General features: G+C 38.6%; 1 protein-coding gene across 2 annotated transcripts in view; it reads right to left on the reverse strand.

Annotated features, from left to right (window-relative positions):
- Positions 1–25,177, reverse strand: part of LOC126178833 (kelch-like protein 38) — a 153,363-nt gene that overhangs the window by 124,352 nt on the left and 3,834 nt on the right. The window contains exon 2 of one of the 2 annotated variants that reach the window (XM_049924563.1): positions 14,017–14,210. The exons of the other annotated variant lie outside the window; for it this stretch is intronic. The gene's annotated coding sequence lies outside the window, so the exon portion shown is untranslated. The remainder of the gene's footprint in view (positions 1–14,016; positions 14,211–25,177) is intronic. 2 annotated transcript variants of the gene reach the window in all.

Genomic DNA, 25,177 nt, shown 5'->3' on the forward strand with positions numbered 1-25,177 from the left:
CTGATATTTTCCAATAATGCTGGAGTACTGAAGATAAATATAAAAGTGGAGGTTTCCACAATATTAGCACTGAACCTCTTCTTAATGTTTCTTACAAATACAACTACTATTTTTCCCATTCAAATTTTTTAAATGTGCATCCACACCGCATATCTGTAAGAATCAACAATTTTGCTGAAAGTCTGGTGTTATGCCAAAAACGTTTTGTGATTGCACCGAGTGATGTCACCTTTCATAGACCTGTTTTCCAACAATACTGTGAAATTTCTGCTAGGTGTTCCATTTACAAAACCCCTTTACTGACTTTAGGTGCCCTGCTGTACACTGCAAAGGTTTTTTAATTTAAAAAGTTTACACTATTTCAAAGGACACCCCCCCCCCCCCCCTCTCTCTCTTTTTCCCCACATCATTCTGTGACACAGTACATGTTTTGTTACAGGTAACAAATTTCTTCAATGCTGCTGTTCTTGTAGTGCTCTCCTCTAAAAGATGTTGCTTGTATGGATGCTGTGTCACTCCAACAGTTTACTTGCACAGTTGGAAACGGTTCCCATCTTCTACATTCTGTTTGCCACCTTCTGCCAATGAACCCACCAATCTTTCTCCACTCCTCTCCTTTTTTGCTCCATTTTCCCCTCCACCCTGCTGCCCAACCTCCTAATGTTGCACCTGTTGGCACTTTAGTCCCCGCACACTCTGCCAGACAGTGATCCTCTTCCACTTCCCCACTCCTTCAAGATTGCTGCTACTGTCCCATGTTACAGTTGCATTCTGGCTGGAGTTGGCAATCACGTGAGGGTGAGGCGTGCTTGCTTATGTGAATGAATAGTGTGTGTTTCTCTTTTTCCAATGATGGCTGTGGCTGAAAGAGTATGTATAGGCATCTTTTAATTGTGCCTGTCTGCAACTTAGCATGTTATCTTTACATTAAGTAGCAATCTATCTTTCCCCACATTGTTAAAATTCATATTGTTTCTTTAAATACAAACATGCATGTTCCTCTAAAAAGGGGGAGAAGAAAAATGGACTGTTTCAAACTTTCATAAAGAAAAGCACAATTTTTTTTCCAAAATATAAACTATTGCAAATAGAGTGCAACATTTCGCTTCAGAGTATTTTCAGTGTGATGTAAAATTATTTTTTATATCTGCTATACCTTTCAGCTTGTGAATAACATTTTAACTAAATTGGAAGAATATATGCATGTATCTCATTTTTAAATGCTCAAAATATGTAAACAGTGCTCCTTTAATGAATCTAAGGCTGCTTCACAGACTTTTAACAGGTAATCATTAAGAAAAATGAGAGAAATTTGCAGTTATACGGTCTAGCCTTGGCTAAAGCTACTGTTGTGTACCCTTCTCATAATTATGACAAGAACTTCATCAAAAGAAGTATTTTTGTCACAGAATAATTCAGTATAACTTAGTTTTTGTAGACCCTTCAGAAAAATCCAGTTTAGATGACAGTCAACAGCTCACACAGAAAAATTTCTAATAATCTGTCAGCCCGCCTCTTTGAAATGGAACTATTTACAATACTATACAAACACACCTGTTTTAAGTTTATCTTTACACATACTTAGCTGTCTATCAATCCAGTCTTAAAATAGCTGCTCACAAAAGGTACATTTCCATACAATTCTCATCTTGCACTCAGTTCTGTACTTGTCATGAATCTTCAATGCAGTTAATGGGTGCTTTGCCAATACAGCACTTAGTATGAACTAATCTCTGTACAACAGCCCTCATTCAAGGGATGCTAGCTCTAATGCGGAAGGAGGAGAGTCCTTGCAGCAGATAAATGGCAATTTTTGTATGGTTTACAAAGGAGTTGAGTTCTCTCTCAATTTATTTGAATAAAACCCCAAGTGTAGAATTTTCTTGGTCTTATGAAAATATAATAAACACAGACACTGACTTAATTCTAAGAAAAATATTTTGCCATGAAAATTCTGTCAATTTTGTCTGAATTAATGAAATACATTTCTCTGACACGGTTTGTTTGCAAAGTGTTCTGGTAATCATTCTTTTCTGTGTTATTAAATTGCCAGGATTTACTTTAGCAACCAATGTAGTTATTTTTTATCCAAGGGCCATGTCAATATCTATGTGAAATGTGTCAACAATATGAATTGGGATAAATTGTTAGAGTAACAGACAGACACATTTAAAATTAGATTAAGATATCAGATCAATCAGTCCTCAGTGTCTGGAGAGGATGGTGGCAAAGAGATTCTTTGTGTGTGTGTGTGTGTGTGTGTGTGTGTGTGTGTGTGTGTGTGTGTGTACTCAATGCCTTCTCTCTGTCGTGAGTAGCAATTTATATTACAAAATGGCTAACCTAGTGCATGTTGCATCGTCCCAGTTGCAAGCTACCTATCTAATAGCTTCTATGGGAAACAAATATTTGATTTGCAATATTTCATTTAATTATTGACCAAGTTTAAAAATTTAAAACGCTCTCATAATCTGCTCACTAGGACGTATAATCTTATGGTATGGGTTTAAGACAAGATGAAAAGTATTAAAGTTAGAAACTGAGGAAGCATAACTCATGGCACACAAATTATCTACACTATATTCATCCAGTATTTGAGAATGGACTTCCAACAAACTTTACACATAATTTCAAACCTTTACAAAACTTTTTTCGCTGATACCCCACAAAATAATGAAAGGAAAAAAGTTTATTGCTTGCCATATTTTTCCTGTTCATGCAGTAAAACATCAACAGGCAGAGTGTTTCAATTTATTACTTCTTTTCTACCAATTCTATTTGCAACAAATTTTGCAGATAGTATCCAAATATGACACTGAATGTAATTGCAAAACTATATCACTGTATGACACATGGTGCAGGAGATTAATGTAATAAACAGTGAGATATGTGGAAAATTAGCTTTACCTTAAAAAGAGCACGGTGAAACTTCAGCATCAAGCATGACATTTTAATTTATTGCTTATTTACTACAAACACTACTCGCAACACACTTTGCAGACAGTATCAACATATAAAACTGAATGTACCTGCAAATTTACCAATCATTATGCGACACATAGTTCAGGAAATGTGATGTTATAAACACTGAGAAATGAAAACTGACTTGTTTAAAATGGAGTGCAAATTACCCAGACTATATTCATCCAATGTTTCATAATGAAAGTATTTAGCAAATTCCAACAAACTTTAAACATAATTTCAAACCTTCCTAAACTTTTTATCACTTACCTGCTTAACATCAAATATGTAATTCATTAACTGATTTTGATTTTATACATGGAAGTCAATTCTTTAAGGAATCAGGCATGGGAGGTTTACTGATCTATCCTAATTCATTTAGTAGTAGTTCTACTCTGGATTTTCCTCTGTTTGCTAAATGTGTTAGTTGTTTTATAACACACGTTCAAACATTCTGTTGTGAGGTAAGAGGTTTCTTGTTTCTTCAATCAAATATAATCTTTGTTTTTAAATTTGTTTTTACTGTTTATCAGTATGTTTAATTCACTAAAGGTGTTCAAATTATTTTTGGTGGTGTAATTATCATTTCCTGTGAAGTCAAGCCATTTTCATACCCACTGTCATAATTCTGAACACCTCCGTTGTTTTCAGATTGCAAATAGTTCTTAATGTCCTAGCTTAATGAGGGAATACTATTGTCAAATTTTTCTCAGTTTGCTTACAAGCTTCCAGTTACCTACATCAAGCTAGAGGAAATATGACCTAGAGCATCCTAACCGAAAATTTCTCCAGGATACTATTCTATGTGACAGTATCAAATAATTTATGCAAAATTAATTAATTTTCTGAACTCCTGACATCCCAAAATCACCAATAACACATTTGGTAAAAACTGCTAAATTTCAGCAATTTTCAAAATATTTATATTATGAAAAATGTATAATTCTTGTCAGATGGCTGGTGAAGTTTCCAAATCACTATTGCATTCTTAAAGATTTTAAATGTTGACCTCCAGCCCTCTGCTCACACCATTCAACAATGGCTTGGCCAACTACTCTGTCATTCTGCAAGTCAGGTCCCTCCATTATGTTTACAGATTAGAAATACTGAAATGAGAAATGGATAAGTTGCCGTTACATATACTAGGAATTAGTGCAGAGAAGTGTACTGGTAGGAACAACAGGATGTCGGGTGTTGTGATTCTGGCATTATCAATGCAAAATCCAACAGGGGTGACAAGAGTAGCTTTATCAATGAACAAAAAACAACACTGGATGAAGTACCATCAACAGCATAGTGAATGGTTTGTCATAGATAAGATGGACATCATGCCAAGAACCCCCACCATAACGCCACAAGAATACATGCCTACAGCAGCTCTGCTAACAACAGAGATTGAAAAAATATATGATGAGGTGCAAGAAACTGCTTCTTATCTGTAACAAGACATTTAATTGTGATGGGCAACTGGAATTAAATAGTGGAAAATGGAAGATGGAAAAACAGTAGTACAACATGGATTGAGGGAAAGGAATGAAACAGGAAGCAGCAAGGTAAGAGTGTTGCACAGTGTACAATTATTGTTGCAAACATTTTATTTAAGAATCATGAAAGAGGGGTGGATTCATATAAGATATGTGGGGAAAGTAGGAGATTTCAGGCAGATAACTTAAGGTAAGACAGAGATTTGGAAACCAGGTTTTAAATTGCAAAATATTTTCAGGAGCAGATGCGAAGTCTACTCTGACCATTATTCATGAGTAGATAATGCACACCACAATGAAATAGTAGATAAAAAATGAATGGGTAGGTCTGAAAGATGAAGTAGTGAAAAAAAGGAAAAAAGTCACTTGTAAAATTGGATGTAAAGTGGTGAAGAGGTAATGGCTACAAGGAAAATGCAAAGCTCTAGAAGTATGCAAAACTATAGGAAACATAGACGTCACTTAAAGGAAAATTAAAGAAATCTTTAGTGTAAAGAGAAGCAACAGTACAAACAGCAAGAGAGAGCTCAGATGACAATCCAGTATCAAGCAAAGTAGAGAAGGCTGTGAGGTGGAAGGAACATAATAATGGCTATATAACAGCAAAAAACTTAAAGATTATATTACCAAATGGAGGAGGCAAAGTGGATGAAGATGTAATGGGTGGTGCAATAATCTGAGAAGAATTTGACAGAGCAGCAAAATACTTATGTTCAAACAGGACAACTGGAGTAGATGATATTCCTCAAAATTATTAATATTCTGAACAGGACCAAATGACAAAACAGGTCTACCTGGTATGTAAGATATACAAGACAAGCAAAATACTCTCAGACTTCAAGAAGAATCTAATAATCCCCAGAAGAAGAAAGAAGATAGGTGATGACAGGTATTAGTATTGAGTTTAATAAGTTGTTGCAAAAACTAAGTTGAATTATCTACACAAGAAAGGAATGATTAGCAAAGGCTATTCAGACAAAAGGTGAAGAAATGTAGAAACAAGTAAGGAAATACTGACCCTATGACTTGTCTTTGGATAATGGACAGAAGAAAGACAAAGACGCATTTATAACATTAGTAGACTCAGAGAAAAATACTTTTTGACATGTGGACTAGTACTCAGTCTCCTAAAGCTGAAGGATAAAACAAATGGAGTGATAGATTATCTGGAACTTGCAGGGTGCATTACTGGAGAAGGGATTGAGAGAGGGATGTAGCATATACCCATTTTATTCAGTCTGTACACAGAGTAAGAAGTAAAGAAAACCACGAAGAAATTTGAAGAAATTAAATTTCATGGAGCAGAAATCACAACTTTTAAGTTTGTCGATGACATTGTAGTTGTCAGAGACGGCAAAGAAATTGGGAGATCAGTTGAACAGAATGAATACTGCCCTGAGAAGAGATTTTAACATGAACATCTATAACAGTAAAACAAGGTTAATGGAATGTAGTCTGTTGATACTGAGGAAATTAGATTAGGACCTGGGGAGCTGAAGGTAGTAGAAAAGTTTTATTATTTATTCAACATAACTGACAGTACAAAATGTAGTTTTTAAAAGTATCCATATGAATGCAGTGGTTGGTATATAGAAATGAAATGTAGACCATAAGCTTGTCAAAAGAAGAAATTAGAAGTTTTTAAAATGTGGTGCTACAGGAAAACATAGGAGATCAGATGTGTAGATTGAGTAATGTATGACGACGTACTGAATCAAATATGGGAGGGGGAAAAAAATTATGGCACAACTCAACTAAAAAAAGGGATTAGTCAGTATGACACACCCTGAGACATTGAGGAATCGTTAATTTGGTAATGAAGGTGTGGACAGGGGGATATCAGTGTAGATAAAGAATAGGGCTGGAATAATAAGCATGTCCAAATGGGAAACTGCAGCAGTTATAAAGAGGCGATGCGACTTGCACGGGACAGAACAGAATGGGGAGCTAAATCAAACAAGTCTTCAGAATGAGGACAGACAAGAACATCATTACCTTTATATCACTGATGCGAAGCACAACATAACAACACTGCTAAAATGCCAACTAGATGGAAAGCAGTCTGCAGCATAGTACTTGCTCATTTGTTTTGTTTCGAAGACAAATGTCCATTTGTCTAGTAAGTCAGTGAGCAAGGCTCCAGCTCTCAGCTGATAAATATTTACAGAGCAGTAAGTTAAGTGTTTATCTTTTCCTGTATTCTCCTCGTGGTATATTTATTAAATTTGGTGTTTTTCTGTTTAACAGATTTAATTTTGTGTTTTTGTAAGAGTAAATGCGGGCAGCCTGTAGCAAAGTTTTTATTTCTTCTGAACAGCCAGCTGCATACCTCATTGAGGCATCAATGTCCACTGATGACACATCAAGAGGGTATCATGTTGTGTATCTAGGGTTTTGTCTGCTTTTATAGTTTACTTCTTCAGTTAGTCTTGCTAGGATGGGTTGGATGCGTGCATGCTCTGTACGGACACAGGAGGAGCTGAATGCACTTTTTGTTATAGTCAGTCACCTTCAGGCTGCTGCCACAGGTTGTAGCGGTGGTGGAGAATCTGGTGCGTTGCACAGGACATCTCAGGTGTCACTCGTTTTGCCCACGGGCTCTACTACCGAGGCACCTCCCAGTGTGCTCGACATGACGGATCTGCCCTCATAGTAGAGTGAGTGGTGGGTGGTGTTTCCATCACTCGAGGCAGAGGGTCGATGTGGAGACTGGTTGTCTGGCCTCGCCCATTCACCCTGTGAGTGGACAGCTAACTGTTCCTTCAGCAGGTTCTTAGCAGGCATACGGAGGGAGGGGTTTACTAGTTATCGGGGGCTCCAATGTTAGGCACATAGGGAGCCCCTTACGCAGATATCTTCCAGGGCTTGGAAAAAAAAAAAAAACTATTGTACACTCGATATGTCTGCCAGTGTGGGCCTTATCTGAGATGTGGAGGCGGTCTCATCTGCAGCTATCGAGCACACAGGGTTCAGTAATTTCACAAGCTGTGGCTGATGTCAGCAGCAATGATGCCAGTCACACGGGTTCCGAGGCCATTCTCACTTCATACAGGCAGCTGGCAAAAGTGGTGAAGGCTGTAGGCCTCACACATGGGGTGCAAGCAGAGCCTGAAACTTGCAGCATTTCCCCAGAGTTGATCAGGATCTGGAGCCGAGTGGGGGGTCTCAACCAAACCGTTCATTGTCTTGACAGTCTTGGCTACAGACTTCTCGGCCTCCATTATCGATTGGTGATTTGTAGGACTCCCCTCAATAAGTCACGAGTGCACTATACAAAGGAAGCAGCTACTCAAAAGTACCTGTGGAGTGCATGTAAGGATTTTTAGGCAAGGCAGTAGTTTGAGATAATCTGATGAAAACTCGTCAGTCAATACACAGCAAGGGAAGTCAGACCACTTTGACAGTCAAAATTTTATCAGTAAACTGTCCAAGTTCTCGTAACAAAGTTCCTGAATTTACTATCCACCAGTACAGTTCTAGTGCTCAAATTATTCTCGGGACTGACAGCTTGCCAAAACCCAAAGTGGAAAGCACCGAGATATTTAGTAAGCCACAGAACTTATATCAGAAATAGAGATTTGAGACAATAGGAGGGGAGTGTTCATAGCAGTTGACAGAAATATTGTCTCTATTGAGGTTGAAGTTGAGTGTGACAGAGAAGTTACCTGGTCCCTTATAATAGGTCTAGGTGAACCCAATTTAATTGTTAGATGTTTTTACCAATCACGCGATTCTACTGTGACAGATCTAGAATCATTCAAAGAAGGCTTATGGTCAGCACCATGTAAATACTCAGATCGTGTGTAATTAGTTGAAGGTAACTTTAACCTCCGAGTATCGACTGGGATGTCTAGGGATACAGTCGGTAACATGAAGTACTTCTGAACAAGTTTTCTGCATCGGAGCAGCTAGTTCGACAGCCCACATGCAATGGAAATAACTTAGATCTGGTAGCTACAAACACACTGGACCTTACCAACAAGGCCAGTATAGAAATGTCGATTAGTGATCATGATATTATAGCAACAATGGTTACAAAAGTTCATAAATCAGTTAAGAAAGCTAGGAGAGTATTTCTGCTAGAAAGAGCAAATAAGCACTTGTTGGCATCTCACTTAGACAGTGAATTGGCATCACTCAGTTCCATAACATGGATGTAGAGGAATTATAAGTAAAGTTTAGGCAGATTATAAATTACAGTCTACAGAATTATGTGCCTAATAAAAGAATTAAGGATGCAAAAGACCCCTCATTATTTAATAACTAGATTCATAACATGGTGAGGAAGCAGATGCTGTTGCACTCTTGGTTCAACAGAGAATGTGCACATGATGACAAGCAAAGGTTAGTAGAGATTCATGCATCTGTGAAAATATCTACACATGTAGCATATAATTACTACTTCCATAATCATACCTTTGTAAAAGATCTGGCAGATAACCGAAGAAAATTCTGGTTCTTTGTAAAATCACTAAGTGGGTCTAAGGCTTCCATCCCATCATTTGTAGACCAGTCTGGTGTGACAGTTGAGAATAGCAAAACAAAAGCTGAAGTTTTACATTCCACTGTAAAACTGTACAAACATACCATCGTTTGACCATCTAACAGACTCCATTATGGGCAACACAGTAATAAGCATCCATGGCATAGAGAAACAAATGAAAGAGTTGGAAACAAATAAGTCACCAGGTCCAGACAGAATCCCAGTTTTGTTTTTCGAAGAGTACTCTATGGTACTGATCCCTTACATAGCTTGCATTTATTGCAAATCTCTCACTCAGCACAAAGTTCCAATCAACTGAAACAAAGGCAAAAGAATGGCCCCGCAAAATTACAGATCAATATCCATAACATCAGTTTGCTGGAGAATCCTTGAACATATTGTCAGTTCGAATATAATACATTTTCTTGAGACCAAGAAACTTATGTCCAGAAATCAGCATGGTTTTAGAAAGCATTGCACATGCGGAACTAAGCTTGCCCTTTTCTCACATGATATACTGCAAACTATGGACAAAGGGCAACAGGCAGAGTCCATATTTCTAGATATCCAGGAAGTGTTTGACAAAATACCCCACTGCAAACTGTCAAAGAAGTTATGGCATATGGAATAAGTTGAAAGACTTCTTAAGTTACAGGGCCCAGTATGTTGTCCTTGACAGTGAGTGTTCATCAGAGGCAAGGTGTCATCAGGAGTGTCCAAGGGAAGTGTGATAGGACCACTATTCACTATATACATAAATGATTTGGCAGACATGATGGGCAGCAATCTGCTGATGATGCTGTGGTATATGGTAAGGTGTCAAAGTCCAATGACTGTAGGAGGATACAAGAGGACTTAGAAAAAATTTCTGATTGGTATGATGAATGGCAGTAAACTCTAAATGTGGGAAACTAAGTTAATGCAGGCAAGCAGGAAAAACAAACCTGTAATATTTAGACATAGCATCAGTAGTGTCCTGCTTGACACAGTAATGTTGTTTAAATATCTGGGCACGAGAAATAAAAAATGGAAACAGCATGTGACGATAGTGGTAGGAGAGGCAAATGGTCGAATTTGGGTTATTGGGAAATTTCAAGGAAGGTGTGGTTCATCTGTAAACGAGGATACAAGGACACTGATGTGGCCTATTCTTGAGTACTGCCTAAGTGTTTGAGATTCATACCAGGTTGGATTAAAGGAAGCCTTTGAAGCAATTCAGAGGCAGGCTGCAAGACTTGTTTCTTGTAGGTTTGAACAACACGCAAGTGTTATGGAGATGCTTCGGGAACTCAAATGGGAATCTCTGGAGGGAATGTGACATTTTTGTCAAGGAACACTATTAAGGAAAGTTTACAGAACTGGTATCTGAAGCTAACTGCAGAAAGATTCTGTTGCCTCCAACAAATACTGCGCGTAAGGACAACGAATAAAAGAAATATAAAATTAAAGCTCATGCAAAGGCATCTGTAAGGTCATTCTTCCCTCATTCTGTATGTGAGTGGAACAGGAAAGGAAATGATTAGTAGTGGTATGGGGTACCCTCCACCGCATCCTGTAAGGTGGATAGTGTAGATGCAGATGGCAGAAAATGTTAATCTCACAAGAGCAACAGCTTCATCAAAATTTAAATTCTGCCTTTAGTAAACCTGCCGGACATGAAATTGGAAAACACAGATACATCATTACATGTAACATTGCATATGGCTGGCGAGAGCACTTGCAGTGAGAGCACAGCTGATATTGCTGGTCGGTCGCGCAGCTTTCCATAGTGGGCCAATATAGGGCCACATGGTGGCAAACTCATCCTCAGTTTCCATTACCCAACTCGCCTCTACCTGCAGACTCTTGTGACTGTTGACTGTGTGCATAGTGCTATGAATGATGAACTTGCGGTTTCCACCACTGCTAGGCTTAATGGAACTCTGATCACCCAATAAATGCTTATTGCAGAAACAGTGCTTCAATATTATTCAACTTAAGCAAACTGTCCCATATTAGTTTCTATTGTGGCTCAGATGATTGCACTGCTTAGAATTTCGACTGTTTGGTTTATCAACTAACAGACAATTTTTATTTGTTACTCCAGAAGTTATTTGTGCTCAGTAAACATTGTTGACCATAAGTGAGGGTCATAACATTGGCAACAAGGCAGTCACAGTTTTGGTTAACCAAATGGTACCACAAGCCAGATTTCTCGAGCATTGGCAGCAACAGATAACCCAGTATCAGGATTTGATCAAGCATTTAACTAGTTCAACGTTGTAGCTGCCACAGGCATTGCCATCCACCCTGGCACTTCCACAATTCTGAAGAGGCTTAAAGAAGCCTGGAAAGTATATCACAAGCATGTCTCATTGCATTTTCAGGCCAGCGGGATTAAATATCTGGACTGCCAAATGGCCTTTCTTCTCTCTCTACGAATCCTCACTTATGTTATTTGGACCAAACGTTAGCCCCATTGTCTGATATGCTGTTACCATAGTCTGAAATATTCTCTTCATTATCTGCACATTTTTTCTACCAAAATGAAAGAGGATCACTAGAATTCTTGCAACATTAAAAGTCAGACACTATATAAGTTGTACATCTTGGAATACAGATTTGCAGGGGTTGAGTCAAAATAGCAAATTCACTTTTAAGTGTGATAAGTCATACATTGAAAGTTTAGTTCATGAAGCAGTGAGTTGTTTAACCCCAAACAGGGAAGACCACACATTAGCATTAGGACAGTCTGGCCCTGTCTGCCTGAAGTGCTGTGAATTGTGTGTGCATTTTAAATATCATCAGCAGTGCAACGAACTTTTTGGTATATTTCGATATTACACAAATGGCCCAGAGCTGCCATGATGCAGTGCAGCTTATTTCCACAAAAAACACTAAAGTGGTAAAGAACTTATGTTTCCTGGCAGCCACTCGGCCTTGTTCTCTGCAATCCTGAGCTATTACCAGATATCTGCAGTGATGCACTGTTTTTCCAAGTTACCAGCTTGTTTTTCCTTACCTCCCAGACAGGAATTTCCTCATTATGAGGGCAAATATTACAAGTGTTTATGAAGAAGAAACAATGCAGAGGTATACTGTAGCAGGGTGGGTAACAGCAGCCCAAGCTGATTCAAATTAATGACTCTTCACGCTATGATCAGGTGCTGCCATCACAGAAAATGTTGCTACAAGCAACAGTACAAGACATTCCATTCACTTTTCTTTTTGCTACTCGTGCATCAGTCTCAGTTATCAACCAGTCTGTGTGGACACTCCCTCACTCAGTGCAGTGTAATCAAAGTTGTGGGCATACGGCCACTTCTTGGCAATGTGCAACTAACAGTCACTTATCAGGTGTCATGGACATTCTCATTTTTGGCTGTGGTGTACCCATTGGTCCAGAATATATTTTGCCTCAGTGTGAATTCTACTTTTGGATTTTCATTACATCATGAAGCACATCCCTCAGCCTATTGGTATCTGGTACTACCGTAGTTACACTTTGTATGCAGTTTGCACCATTGTTCGAACCTGGTTTGGGGAAAGCAGTTAACTTTCATTCCCACATTGTTTTAAAGCAAAGTCTGAGATATTGCAAAGCCTGCCCTATTCTGTTGGCCATTAAGGATGAGGTTAAGACTGAACTAGATGGACAGAACAACAAATCAATCTCCTTTTAAAACTGAATGAATCAGTTTTGAATATTTTGTTTTCAATGTAAGCCACATAACAGCAGACAACTATATCCTATATCTAGCTACAGAGTGAGAGAGAATGAGAGAGAGGGCTCTCCAAGCTAGAGTACTGATCAATTGTCTCCAACATTGACCTGTAATGATCTGCACTTAATGGCTCCATCCCACAATATTTTATGTGAATAGTGTATCTTACTCCATATCTGTCTCAGAAATGTAAATCACAGATATTTAAAATACAGTGAACAGAGTTTGCAAGTTTGTACACACAAAGGTTATAAAGTGACACTGGTAGCATGACAGCATTTTGTCATGGAAATGAGTGAAAGAGCCATGACAATCAAAGACTTGTCAAATACACACCCAGCAAAGTGAGACAATGCCAAGACAAAGAAAAAATACTTGACTGTCAATTTCTTTAGTTCCTCAATCACTTTAGGGAGAATACATAAATAATGACTTATTACTCCATAGTCTTGAAAGTATTATACAATAAGTCAGAAACAAGTGTCAAAAATTTCGCAGCCAAAATATGACCGATTTTTTTATGTCAATGCTCCACCTCTTATCCAAATAAGGTGGTTTACAGCAGAATAATATGACTTCTGGCAATCTTGAACAAAGGTTGGTACTCTTTTACATGATAGAATGAAACTATTTATATTATGAGTAACCTTTTTGTTAAAATTCAATGTTTTGTTAGCAACACATCACTTGCTTTCATCTGGTTTCATCTGGTGAAGGCAACACCACTAATGGTCATTTCGAATTTTTGGTTATTTATTCTTCCAGTATCTGTCTCATGAAAAAGTTCCAATGCAGTTTTTAACTAAGAAAGTAAAACTGTTGCTTTGCCGACCAAACACCATTATACACCACCCCTTCTCTCTCAGTTCTGTTCGTTATTTGCAGTAGAACTTAATGGGTAATACTGATTATGAACACAAGTGCTGTCCAGCAAGAGACTAACAACTATGCTGAAATGAAACTTAATGGAAAGTGGGAAATGGAGTACATAGCACAACAGTTAGAAGAAAACAGTAGTTCAAAGAGTACAGAAATTCACAAACAGTTGATGCAGAAGCCATATGCTTTCAAGAAAGTTAAAAATACATAAACAAATTTCTCTTGAGCAATATATCGAATATTAATCAATAACTACCATAAAAAGATATGATGATCAGGATGCTTTATAAAAACACATGTAGACACACACAACAATCAGCACAAATAGCAAAAATAAATACAAAAAAGACAGACATATCAAGTTTTTATTGGAACACACAGCATGTATCAATTAGGTTACATCTACAGGTAACACTCTGAGTAACACATTATGAGACTGATTGGCTTTCAACACTTTAAGCTTAGTTAACTCATATAATATTCACACAAATCCCACTCTTTGTACCTTCTTCTGCACCTAAAAGGCTGATGATCACATAAAGGTGGACCACATTCTACTTCAATTTCTGAAATCCCACATTTGCAGTTGTTCCTTGTCTTGCACGAGGAAGAAGCAAGTAAAACAGTATCAAAGTGTTTCTTGTTGCTTTGTGTAAGCCTCTATGGCTGACAATAAGGTAATTGCATAGTTTCCTGCAACTGAAAGTACAAAAAATGTAATTTTAGACTCTTTCTGAAGTGGCACTACAATGTGTATGTGTTATAAACATGAAAGAGAATGTCTGGAAATGTATATTGTAGTGAATGTAATAATTTATTGACACAATGTCCAGAAGCTTCTTTAGAGTCCTAAAGCTATTGTTTGCGCTTTGAATATTGAAACAACTATTGGTTGAGACCCCTTGTGTGTGTTCGTATTAGAAAATATAATGCTGATGTAATGTTTGAGTGGACCAGCCCATCTGTTTTCCAGCTGCCAATTTTATGCTGGAATTCTAAATATGCAAACACTTGCTTGAAACTCTCACCTTCTCTTTACCAGCTGGTTCATTCCATTTGATATTTTCTTTCTTTTTGCTTTCCTCGTATCTGCAGTTCTGATAACCCTACAGTATACCATTTGCTCTTATGAGTATTAACCAATCTTCAAACCTCTAAGTTTGCAATTTATTGTCCCGAAATAAAAACATAACAAAAGCCGTTTTTTTTCTAAGATACACATTACTGTCTATTTAGAAAAACATTGTGTAGCATGGTGATGGTCCAGAAATTGCTGTGGGTGCTTAATGGCCTGAAAGCATTTCTCAACTTCCTTCAGTCCACTACTCTCAATACTCTTTCACACAGGCTGGAATACCAACATTTCAGCATCTCGCTCCTTGTAGCGGGGCCTCTAACAACACTGGTTCACTAGCTTGTCAATATCCAAAGAGTTTAGCAAGCTATATAAATAGGGTTAAACATCAACAGAGCTTGGTTGCAGCAGTCACAGATGAGCCCTGAGTGCTTCTCAATCATCAGCTTACAGCTTGAACATTTAGCTATTATTTGACATAATCACTACTTCTGTTGATGCATTTTTGTAGATGCTGTGACAGTTTTTGTATGCCCATGTCATACCAGCTCGCTGCCATGCTGTTCAGAAAGTTATGAACCTCTTCTTTCACCTCATCATCGGAGCTGAATCACTGGGACCACAATCAACGCTGACAGGTACTGAGACATTCTGAAAAAACTCAAACAGGCAATTCAGAACCGGAGAAGAGGAACGTTGAGCAAGGGCGTACACATTCTCCATGACAACACCCGCCCACACATCGTTTGGTAAACCGTTGCTCTCCTGGAACATAATCACCCACCCACCCTACAGCCCTGACTTTGCGCCCAGTGACTATCGCCTGTTCCCTTGGTTTAAAAAACATTTGGCCAGAAAACGATTCAGCTCCGACGACGAGGTGAAAGAAGAGGTTCACAACTTTCTTAACAGCATGGCAGCGAGCTGGTATGACATGGGCATACAAAAACAGCCACAGCGCCTACAAAAATGCATCAACAGAAATGGTGATTATGTCAAAAAATAGCTAAATATCAAACTGTAAACTGATGTAAGCCATTGTAGAAATAAACAGGTCTATGTGCTTACAAAAAAAATAGGAGACCTTACTTTTGTAATTACCCTATCCCATGAGGGCCTACTTAGAAAGTGTCTAGAATCAACCTTAGATGTTGAATCTAGTAAAATACTACAACCCCTATAGTGAATACAAAGTCGGGCTAATTACTGTGCATAGCGTATTTTAAGCAATTATTTTTCCAGTGGTCCTTACATGAATGGAACAAGCAGCCCCAATGCAGTGGTGTGTACCTTCCAGAATGCACTTCAGTGGTTTGCACAGTATAGACTTAAAAGCAGAATGTAAAGTCTTGTGCCATATGAAATTATATGAGTGAAAAGGAGAGTGGTCAATGGCTCAAGGCTGGTTGCTGCACAATGTGGGAAGGTTGTGTAGTTGTTTCCGCTGCCTTGTGCAGGCACACTAAACATTAAAATTCACCTCACATTTCTCAATTTTATGAAATTCAATAGCATTCTATTTACAGAGACATGAGAAAAACAACTGTGTTTGTAACATAATGTGTAGCACAATGTGCAAAATATTTTTCCTTACTTATGGCTCACCTTAAATAATATGGAAACATTTATATGACAGACACCAGGTCTTTGAGAGATTATGGCCATGTTGTCCCACCACCGAAAAGCACAGATTAAGAGAATTTCAAGATTCAACTACAAGCATATTTCCACAATTCTGCAGTGGAATTTAAGACACAAACCAGAGAAGATTACAGGGTGTGAAGCTGTTAACAAATCAGTATGACATTTGGAATATCAGCAGTGGATAAAAAACTAGCAAACAAGTAGCAACAAAGGTTAAATAATCAAATAAAAAATTCTCACATCTTCAGCCAACTGGGTTAACTGAAATCGTGTGATGTTTCCATAAGTGTCATACCCATTGTCTTACAATGAAGTGCTGAAACAGTGGCTGAATAATTTTTATATATGCAATGCTAGAGGCTGCAGTAGCTTTTCTAAACATGCATACTTGACTGTATTTTTAATTAATTATGAAGACCCATGGTTTGAGAATGGACATAATGTCCAAAACTAGTCATCACCAATAAATAAAGGATACTACTTAATGTGACTTACAAAGGTATTCCAACCATTTATTTCAACAAAGAAAAAGTTGTGCGTCTATTTCACCTTCAGAATGCTGGATGTCTACAAATAAGGTGATTAATGATAGAAAATGTGACTGTGCTAAAATCATAGACGCTAGCATTCCATGGTTATACTGGTGGCCATTAAAACTGCAACACTACAGAGAAGTCCAGAGAAATGTAGACACTCTTCGATAGTCAGTATTAAAGGACCAAAATGACAAACCATTACAGTTTTTGCATGGGCGAAGGTTATTTTGTGTGTTCAACGTGATCCCCATTAGTACCCAAATAATGTCAATGCCACTGCTGTTGACCAAACTACGACTGCCAGTGTTGCCGGTGTGACAGCCGCACATGATGTCTCAACGGTTTCTCGTAGCATGTTCAGTGTAGCTGGCTTCTGTTGATAAACTAGGTAGAAGCCAAGAGGTGTAAGGTCTGCAGACCTCAGTGGGTACTGAACAGCTCCTCTTTAACCTATCCATTATCCAGATATACTTTCTTCCCAGTAGGCTCTGACATCTCTGTGGAAGCAAGATGGAATGCCATCTTGTTGCAGGTAAAGTCTTTCATTTTCAAACACCTCTCGGATGGCAGGTAAAATCAGTGTTTGTAGCATCTGAAGTTACACCTCACCAGCTATGGTACCTTCAAGAAAGAGTGGGCCAATCAAATCTTGCAATGACAGACCACGCCATACATTAACACTCGGTAGATAAACATTTTTGTCCACGTGAACATGGGAATTTTCAGGAGCCCAGTACACAAATTGTGGCAGTTTATGTTTTTGGTCAGCCACAGCTTTCCTTATGCACATCCTGGACAGTACCGTCAGCTTCAAATTTATCCCGAATACGATAAATTGTTGTACGTGTTGGTAGCTGAGTTCCGTACACATTACGCCACTGCCACTCCACCTCCATCATGTTTTTGTACTTCCAGTACCACTTCAATATGGCCTTGCACTGCACTGCACCAAGACCCACTGAGAAAACAATGGACTACACAACTGCACAAAATTGCAACAATGTCATTTTGTTTCAAAGATATTAATTATGAAAGAGTGTCTATATTTTTCTGACCCCCTCTGTATTAAGGGGCATGCAAAAAATAATAAACTGGCATAAAGTGCATCATAATCTTAGATATGCAAATGATGAACATATCAGTGCAGCCTGTGCACCTTGTGGCTAGTCGCCGTGCACCTGTGATGCCCCACAGGCAAGTAGAGGCACGTGTGCATGCCCATCCCTCTTCCTCATTGCATGTGTGCATGCGCGAGTGGATTCCATTCACACCAGTGTTCACATTGTGCACCTCTTCTTTCCGTGTGGGGCAAGCTACAGCTGCACAGAGACTAGCTGCACAGCAACTAGCCAGAAGATGAAGTGGTGTTAACACGGCTTTACAAAGTAGGTAGGAGTGACACCGTGTATATTATACATACAAGAAAAAAATGATGGCATCATTTTTTATTTAGAAATTCCAATTGAATGTTGGTTTTTTGTGAGAAGATCATGTTATACCTTAACTACAGAGGAGGAACACTTACTAGCACCTGTCTGAATTCGTCAGCAGCAGAATTACAACTGTGGGTTGAAGTTCTGTAATAATGTTGCTGGTAACGGTCTACCCGACGGGAGGCCCTTGCCACACGACATTTACATTTTAGTGGCTGCTATCACAGAACCATCATGCCAATATGGAATTTATGGGTGCAGAAGGGCTATACTCAATGCCATGCAGAATCACATCCACCTCACATGAACAGCAACCAATACGACAGACACACTATTCGTTCAGCTGCCTAGGATTTTACAAACACTTCACCTGCATCGAGTCTGAAAATGGACATGTTTGAAGCAAGATAAGCATTCAAATCTATAGTGCAGAGCGATGTCTGGAGTACCAGGAACTTTAAGCATGGCAACCATTGTAGATGGTTCCCTTGACTCAGATGAAAGAAGTGTGCTGACAGTGGTGCACTCGGGCATATTTTCAGACAAGTTCCAGTTCTGTGTCCAACATCATGATAGGTGTGTACATGTGCAGAGGCCCTGAGAGAAATTAACATTACCAGACTGCTTTCCACATCATGTGGGTTCAACACCAGGTGTGATAGTTTTGGTGCAATTGGATACACAAGAAAACTGTGTCCAGTTCAAATAGCTGGTAATCTGGACAGCAACTGTTACATTTCCAAAGTATTATGGACAATAATTGTGCTCTATCTATGATATCTTTCAACGACATAATGCTGCACCCTGTACTGCTTACTCTATCGTGACCTACTTCAATACAGAGCATCCTGCCAGCCACTAAGACTGATGAACTCTGGCACAGAATTGTGCAGCAGCGTGGAATGACATATCATTAGCTGTCATATAAGCTCAGTTCAATTCAATGCCCAGCTGATTTAGAAGCATTGATAGTGTTACGGGTGACAGCTCAATGTATTTAACTATGCACAGCACGTTCTCCCAAATAATCTACAACTTTAATATTTTATTCTTCCTACTATACACTCTACAAGTAACAAGTAAAATTTCCTTTGATTTACTTCCACCATTATCTGGAACAAGAAAAATTGTACAATGACCCAGACTCAAGAATGTTAGAGAAAAAGTGACACATAGCTACAGGTCTTGGCTCCTCTATGAATGGATGAACCCACTGGCTTTTGACTGACTTGCCCAAGCACTAAGCCACCATCCCTTCCTTGTACCCATGGCATGTACAGGGAGAGAAAGCAAACTTCCTTAGAGAATGAAATGTTAGTTCATCCATGCAGAGGCTTCAAGCTATTCTGATCTGATGATGTAGGTGTATTTTTCTGCCAAAACATGAAGTTTGATTCATCATATATGGAAATTACCTCAATCTGTTTATTATGTTATTTCTAGTTACAAATGTGCTTCTAAAGCTGACAAGTGCTTTGATTTTTACTACATTTTGTTGAATACAATCAGAACACATGGTTACCCTTTTTCTACTCAGTTAAGCACATCCTTTTAGTTTTGTGGCCACTGATTTACAATGCACAGTATTTTAATTTTGACAACATTGTGGCTGCTAGCCTGTAGACCACACCTACAACAGTACTGCAGATTCTTTGTCTTTTTATTGAGAAATAAATTGACTGTATTTCTAATACTTAACCCTTCAAGACAACTCAGTTTAATGGTAAATTTAGCTCTCTTGCAATGTTTCTCTCTACTTGTACTTGATGTTTTTGTTCTTACAGCTTACTACCAGTCACTAATACTTCAGTTAACTGGTATATACACTGGCCACTCCATCTGCAACTTCAATAGCATTTTGCTTCAGTTTTGTCCAAAGGTTAAACGCTGCACGAAACTAAATGTCAAACTTGGAAAAGCTACTTTTTGTAAGCAACTACGTTACAGTTAAAGTTACTTCCCAGGAAATGTAACTTAAACCCAAACTATTAGATGTCGTAGACACTCAGAATGGTACCAAACTTTGCATGTTGATAAAGTATCAATCAAAACATCGATTTAGTTCGTGCTGTGTCCTGTCCTCCAGTAGAACATGCATAACAGTAATTAAAAGTGACACCAGAACTATAGGGCACAGGAAATGCTTATCTGCAAGTAACTTACATAGTTCTTACTCAAGAACTTGCTAAATACTTTGAGTATTTCTAAAAGTTGATTTGTAATGTTGCGTCTACTTAGTGCATTTATGGTTATTTATCTATCTACACTTTGATATTCAGCTGAACAATGAACAACAGAAGCAAATTCATTACTTTTTACTGATGTTTCTAACCCCTTTGCTCCTCCCCACCTCACCAAAATATCTTTTTAAATTGGCATGTATTTGCTGACCGCTTGTCCTGTCCTCTCATCTATCAATTGCTGTAGACATGACATATATTCCCTTGTATTAAGCTGACACATCCAATGTCACTGTAAAATGATTCTTGCAAGAATCAATCAACAGGGATTACAGAAGTGTCCAATTCCATCTGTCTGCTTTGACCCACAATGACATCAATATGGCGGGAATGGCTATTCTAAGAGTCTCCAATGTGGCACCTATGACGTCAATACATATACACAGCAACAAACATGTAAATACATGTACACTATGTGATCAAAAGTATTTAACTGTAAGTCTGAAAATGACTTACAAGTTCGTGGCGCCCTCCATCGGTAATGCTGGAATTCAATATGGTGTTGGCCCATCCTTAGCCTTGATGACATCTTCCACACTTGCAGGCATACGTTCAATCAGGTTCTGGAAGGTTTTTTGCAGAATGGCAGCCCATTCTTCACGTAATGCTGCACTGAGGAGAGGTATCAATGTTTGTCGGTGAGGCCTGGCACAAAGTCGGCATTCCAAAACATCCCGAAGGTGTGCTATAGGATTCAGGTCAGGACTCTGTGCAGGCCAGTCCATTACAGGGATGTTATTGTCGTGTAACCACTCCAACATAGGCCGTGCATTACGAACAGGTACTCGATCGTGTTGAAAGATACAGTCACCAGCCTTTAATTGCTCTTCAACAATGTGAACCAAAAAGTTGCTTAAAACATCAATGTAGGCCTGTGCTGTGATAGTGCCACACAAAACAACAAGGGCAAGCCCCCTCCATGAAAAACACAACCACACAATAGCACCATTGCCTCCGAATATTTCTGTTGACACTACACACACTGGCAGATGACATTCACCAGGCATTCGCCATACCCACACCCTGCCATCGAATCGCCACATTGTGTACCGTGATTAGTCACTCCACACAACGTTTTTTGACTGTTCAATCGTCCAATGTTTATGCTCCTTACACCAAGGGAGGCATTATTTGGAATTTACTGGATGTGTGGCTTATGAGCAGCCGCTCAACCATGAAATACAAGTTTTCTCACCTCCCGCATAACTATCGTAGTACTTGCAGTGGATCCTGATGCAGTTTGGAATTCCTGTTTGATGGTCTGGATAGATGTGTGCCTATTACACATCACGGCCCTCTTCAACTGTAGACGGTCTGTGTCAGTCAACAGATGAGGTCGGCCTGTACAGTTTTGTGCTGTATGTGTCCCTTCACTTTTCCACTTCACTATCACATTGGAAACAGCGGACATAGAGTTGTTTAGGATTGTGGAAATCTTGCGTACAGACATATGACATTAATGACACCCAATCACCTGACCACATTCAAAGTCTGAGTTTCGCGGAGTGCTCCATTCTGCTCTCTATGAATACTGAGGTCGCTGATAGGGAGCACTGGCAGTAGGTGGCTGCACAATGCACCTAATATGAAAACATATGTTTCTGGGGATGTCCGGATATTTTTGATCATATAGTGTAAATAAGACAATAACATCATAAAAAAATATATAAGAAACAGACTAACAGGACAACCACGAGAAATTGAGGGTTTTAGGATGGGGACAAGCTAAACATAAGAGTAAAAAAGAACCACACTTCCAAAACACACAAAATGATAAACAAAAAGGAAAAAATTACAACATTCCACTACACCAACAAAATCATAAGAATCCGACACTTCTCTTGACTGATATTGGTCAACCATAGCTGATGGTAGGAAAACAACACCTACTACTAAAATTATGAAAATTTCCCTTGACTTGTGCAGGTCAACCACTGCTGACTATACCAAAACAACACCTACACAGCTAAAAACTATGAAAATTGGAATCTCACATTTCCTTCCACCCATATAGGTAAACCACAACTACCAATACCAAGAAACTGACACCTTAAACTATGAAAAATAAAACCAAAACCACAACACCTCAAAAATGCAAAAATCCAACATCCCTACATAAATTAAAACAAACTCAATACACCATAAATACACAAAACATCACAACTCTAGAAGAATAGATCCAAACAAACAATTACTAATCACCAACGAATTCCAGCACTGCAAACTAGGTCGACCACACAAAATAAAACACACACGCAAACGTCCGATGACATTGCCCTGGTCTAAAACGACAGAACTCTGGTCAACCTCAAGTTCTCGCAACAAATACTACACTTCACGATCTCAGTGATCAATCCAAATAACTGGAGGAATTTAATAATGGACAACATGTCCTCCACCATCTCTGACCAAAACACAGCACTGTTATATTTCATCATTATATTCATACCTAACAATGGAAGTCACACAATAAATAAAATGTCTTACTGCACCATAAACAATTAAAAAAAAATCGACAATTCACTGAAAAACTTCCAAACCTTACATCCCAAACTACAAACACTGCCCACGACTTCACACATCCAACACCAAGGCTCAAATTAACCCAATACAACACATTACCCTCGGCACAAAAACAAACACAAACAAAAGAACCCACCACCACCACCACCACCAGAGGGCATCATCAAACACAAGATGACATCTACAAACACAACCAATTCATAAATTCCGTGCTGTAATGACGTCCCACACCACAACACCTTTATGCCAGGGGTCAGAGGGTGGAATAGGACAATGGGTGGACGGACGCTTCCATTGATCCAATCAGTGCATGTCCTATTCCTTTTAACTTATGCTCTGGGACTGGCAACACATACATCTGTATAACAGCAGCTTTCATTTCTTGAATTTTCAATATATAATATACTACAAATTATCATCATTCACAGATTAGGTGTTTTGTCTGTTCCTGAGGGCTTTATGAATTGGTATTTCATACTTAACCCATCAAGTCTTCTTGCCATGCAGACCATGTATTTGAAATTTCAATTAAACCAATGTTCTATGTTAGCTGCCTGTCTTTATTGAACTGTATAATGAGCTTTCCATTCCTTCAGCTTTTTGCTCATGGGCTATGGCATTCCTTCTTCGCAGACTTATTCCACTGACCAGTTCTTTTGCTTCTGAATGCTAAACAGTTGCAGATTCTAATTTCTATTAATATAAAAATGGAAAGGCTTGAAGTCAACCTTAGGGAACATAACTTTGGGTTTGGAGAAATGTGGGAACACTGGGGGTAATACTGACCCAACGTCTTATCTTATAACATAGGTTTAAGAGAGACAAACCTAATTTTATAGTGTTTGTAGACTAAGAGAAATGCTTTTGACGATGTTGACAGGAATATACTCATGTTGAACTTGTGAACGTGGCAGGCATAAAACCCAGGGAACACGTGGCTATTTAGAACTTACACAGAAATGAGGCTGCATTTATAAGAGAGGGACATGAATGGGAAGCAATTGATAAAGGAGTGAGGCAAGGTTGTAGCCTATCTCCAATGTTATACAATCTGTGCCTTGAGCAAGCAGTAAAGGAAACCAAAGAAATAACTTTGAAAAGGAATTCAGTTTCAGTGAAAAAATATAAAAACTTTTGAGGTCTGCCAGCGACAGAGTAATTCTATCAAACAGAAAAAGAATTGGAACATCAATTGAATAGAATGGACATTTGGGATTATGGAAGAGTGTGATTCCACCCATCTGCTTTGACCCACGACGTCATCAATATGGCGGAAATGACTATTCTAAGTGTCTCCAATATGACGCCTATGATGTCACTACATGCACATGGCAACAAACACGAAAATATGTATAAATAAGACAGTAACATCTTCCTCTTAAAGTACAATAAAACTAACGTGACAACTGTGGGAAATTGGGGTCTTTTGGAAGGGGACAAGCTAAATATAACAGGGGGAAAAAAAACCATGATCCCAAAACACACAAGATGATGAACAAAAAAATAATAAATACAAACTCTATAGGGATCGGACACTTCCATTGACCTATATAGGTCAACCGCAGCTGACAATACCAGAACACCAACGCCTACAGCAAACTACGGAAATTGGAATCTGTCATTTCCCTTGACCTTTATAGGTCAACCACTACTATTGATATGAAAAAACCTACACCTACAACTACGAAAAACAAAAGCAACACCACAATGCCTCAAAAATCCAAAATGTCAAACATACCTACGTAAATTAAAACACATTCAATACACAATAAATACACGGAACATTACAACGCGAGAAAAATAGAAAAAAAAAAATTACTTATCACCAACAAACACAACAAGACGACATCTACAAACACAACCAACTCAAACTCCACGCCATAATGATGTCAACTCAACACCCTTACGTTATGGGTCAAAGCAGACGGGTGGAAGCTGACGATTTTGTTGACCCGGATAGTGCCATGAAAAGAGATTAAATGAATTTCAACAAAAGTAAAACAGTGATAATATAAGTTGGTCAAACCAACTCAGCCAATGCTGAGAGAATTAAATTAGGAAGTGAGTCACTAAAAATAGCAGATAGCTTAACAACCACTAGCCAAAGTGGAGAGGGTATAAAATACACAGATGCAACAGCAAGGAAGTATTATTTAAAAAGAGAACGCCGAACATAAATTTGTGTGTCAGTAAAACTTTTTCTAAAGGTGTGGTA

The sequence above is a fragment of the Schistocerca cancellata genome, chromosome 1 (genome assembly GCF_023864275.1).
Source record: "Schistocerca cancellata isolate TAMUIC-IGC-003103 chromosome 1, iqSchCanc2.1, whole genome shotgun sequence".
NCBI lineage: Eukaryota > Metazoa > Arthropoda > Insecta > Orthoptera > Acrididae > Schistocerca > Schistocerca cancellata.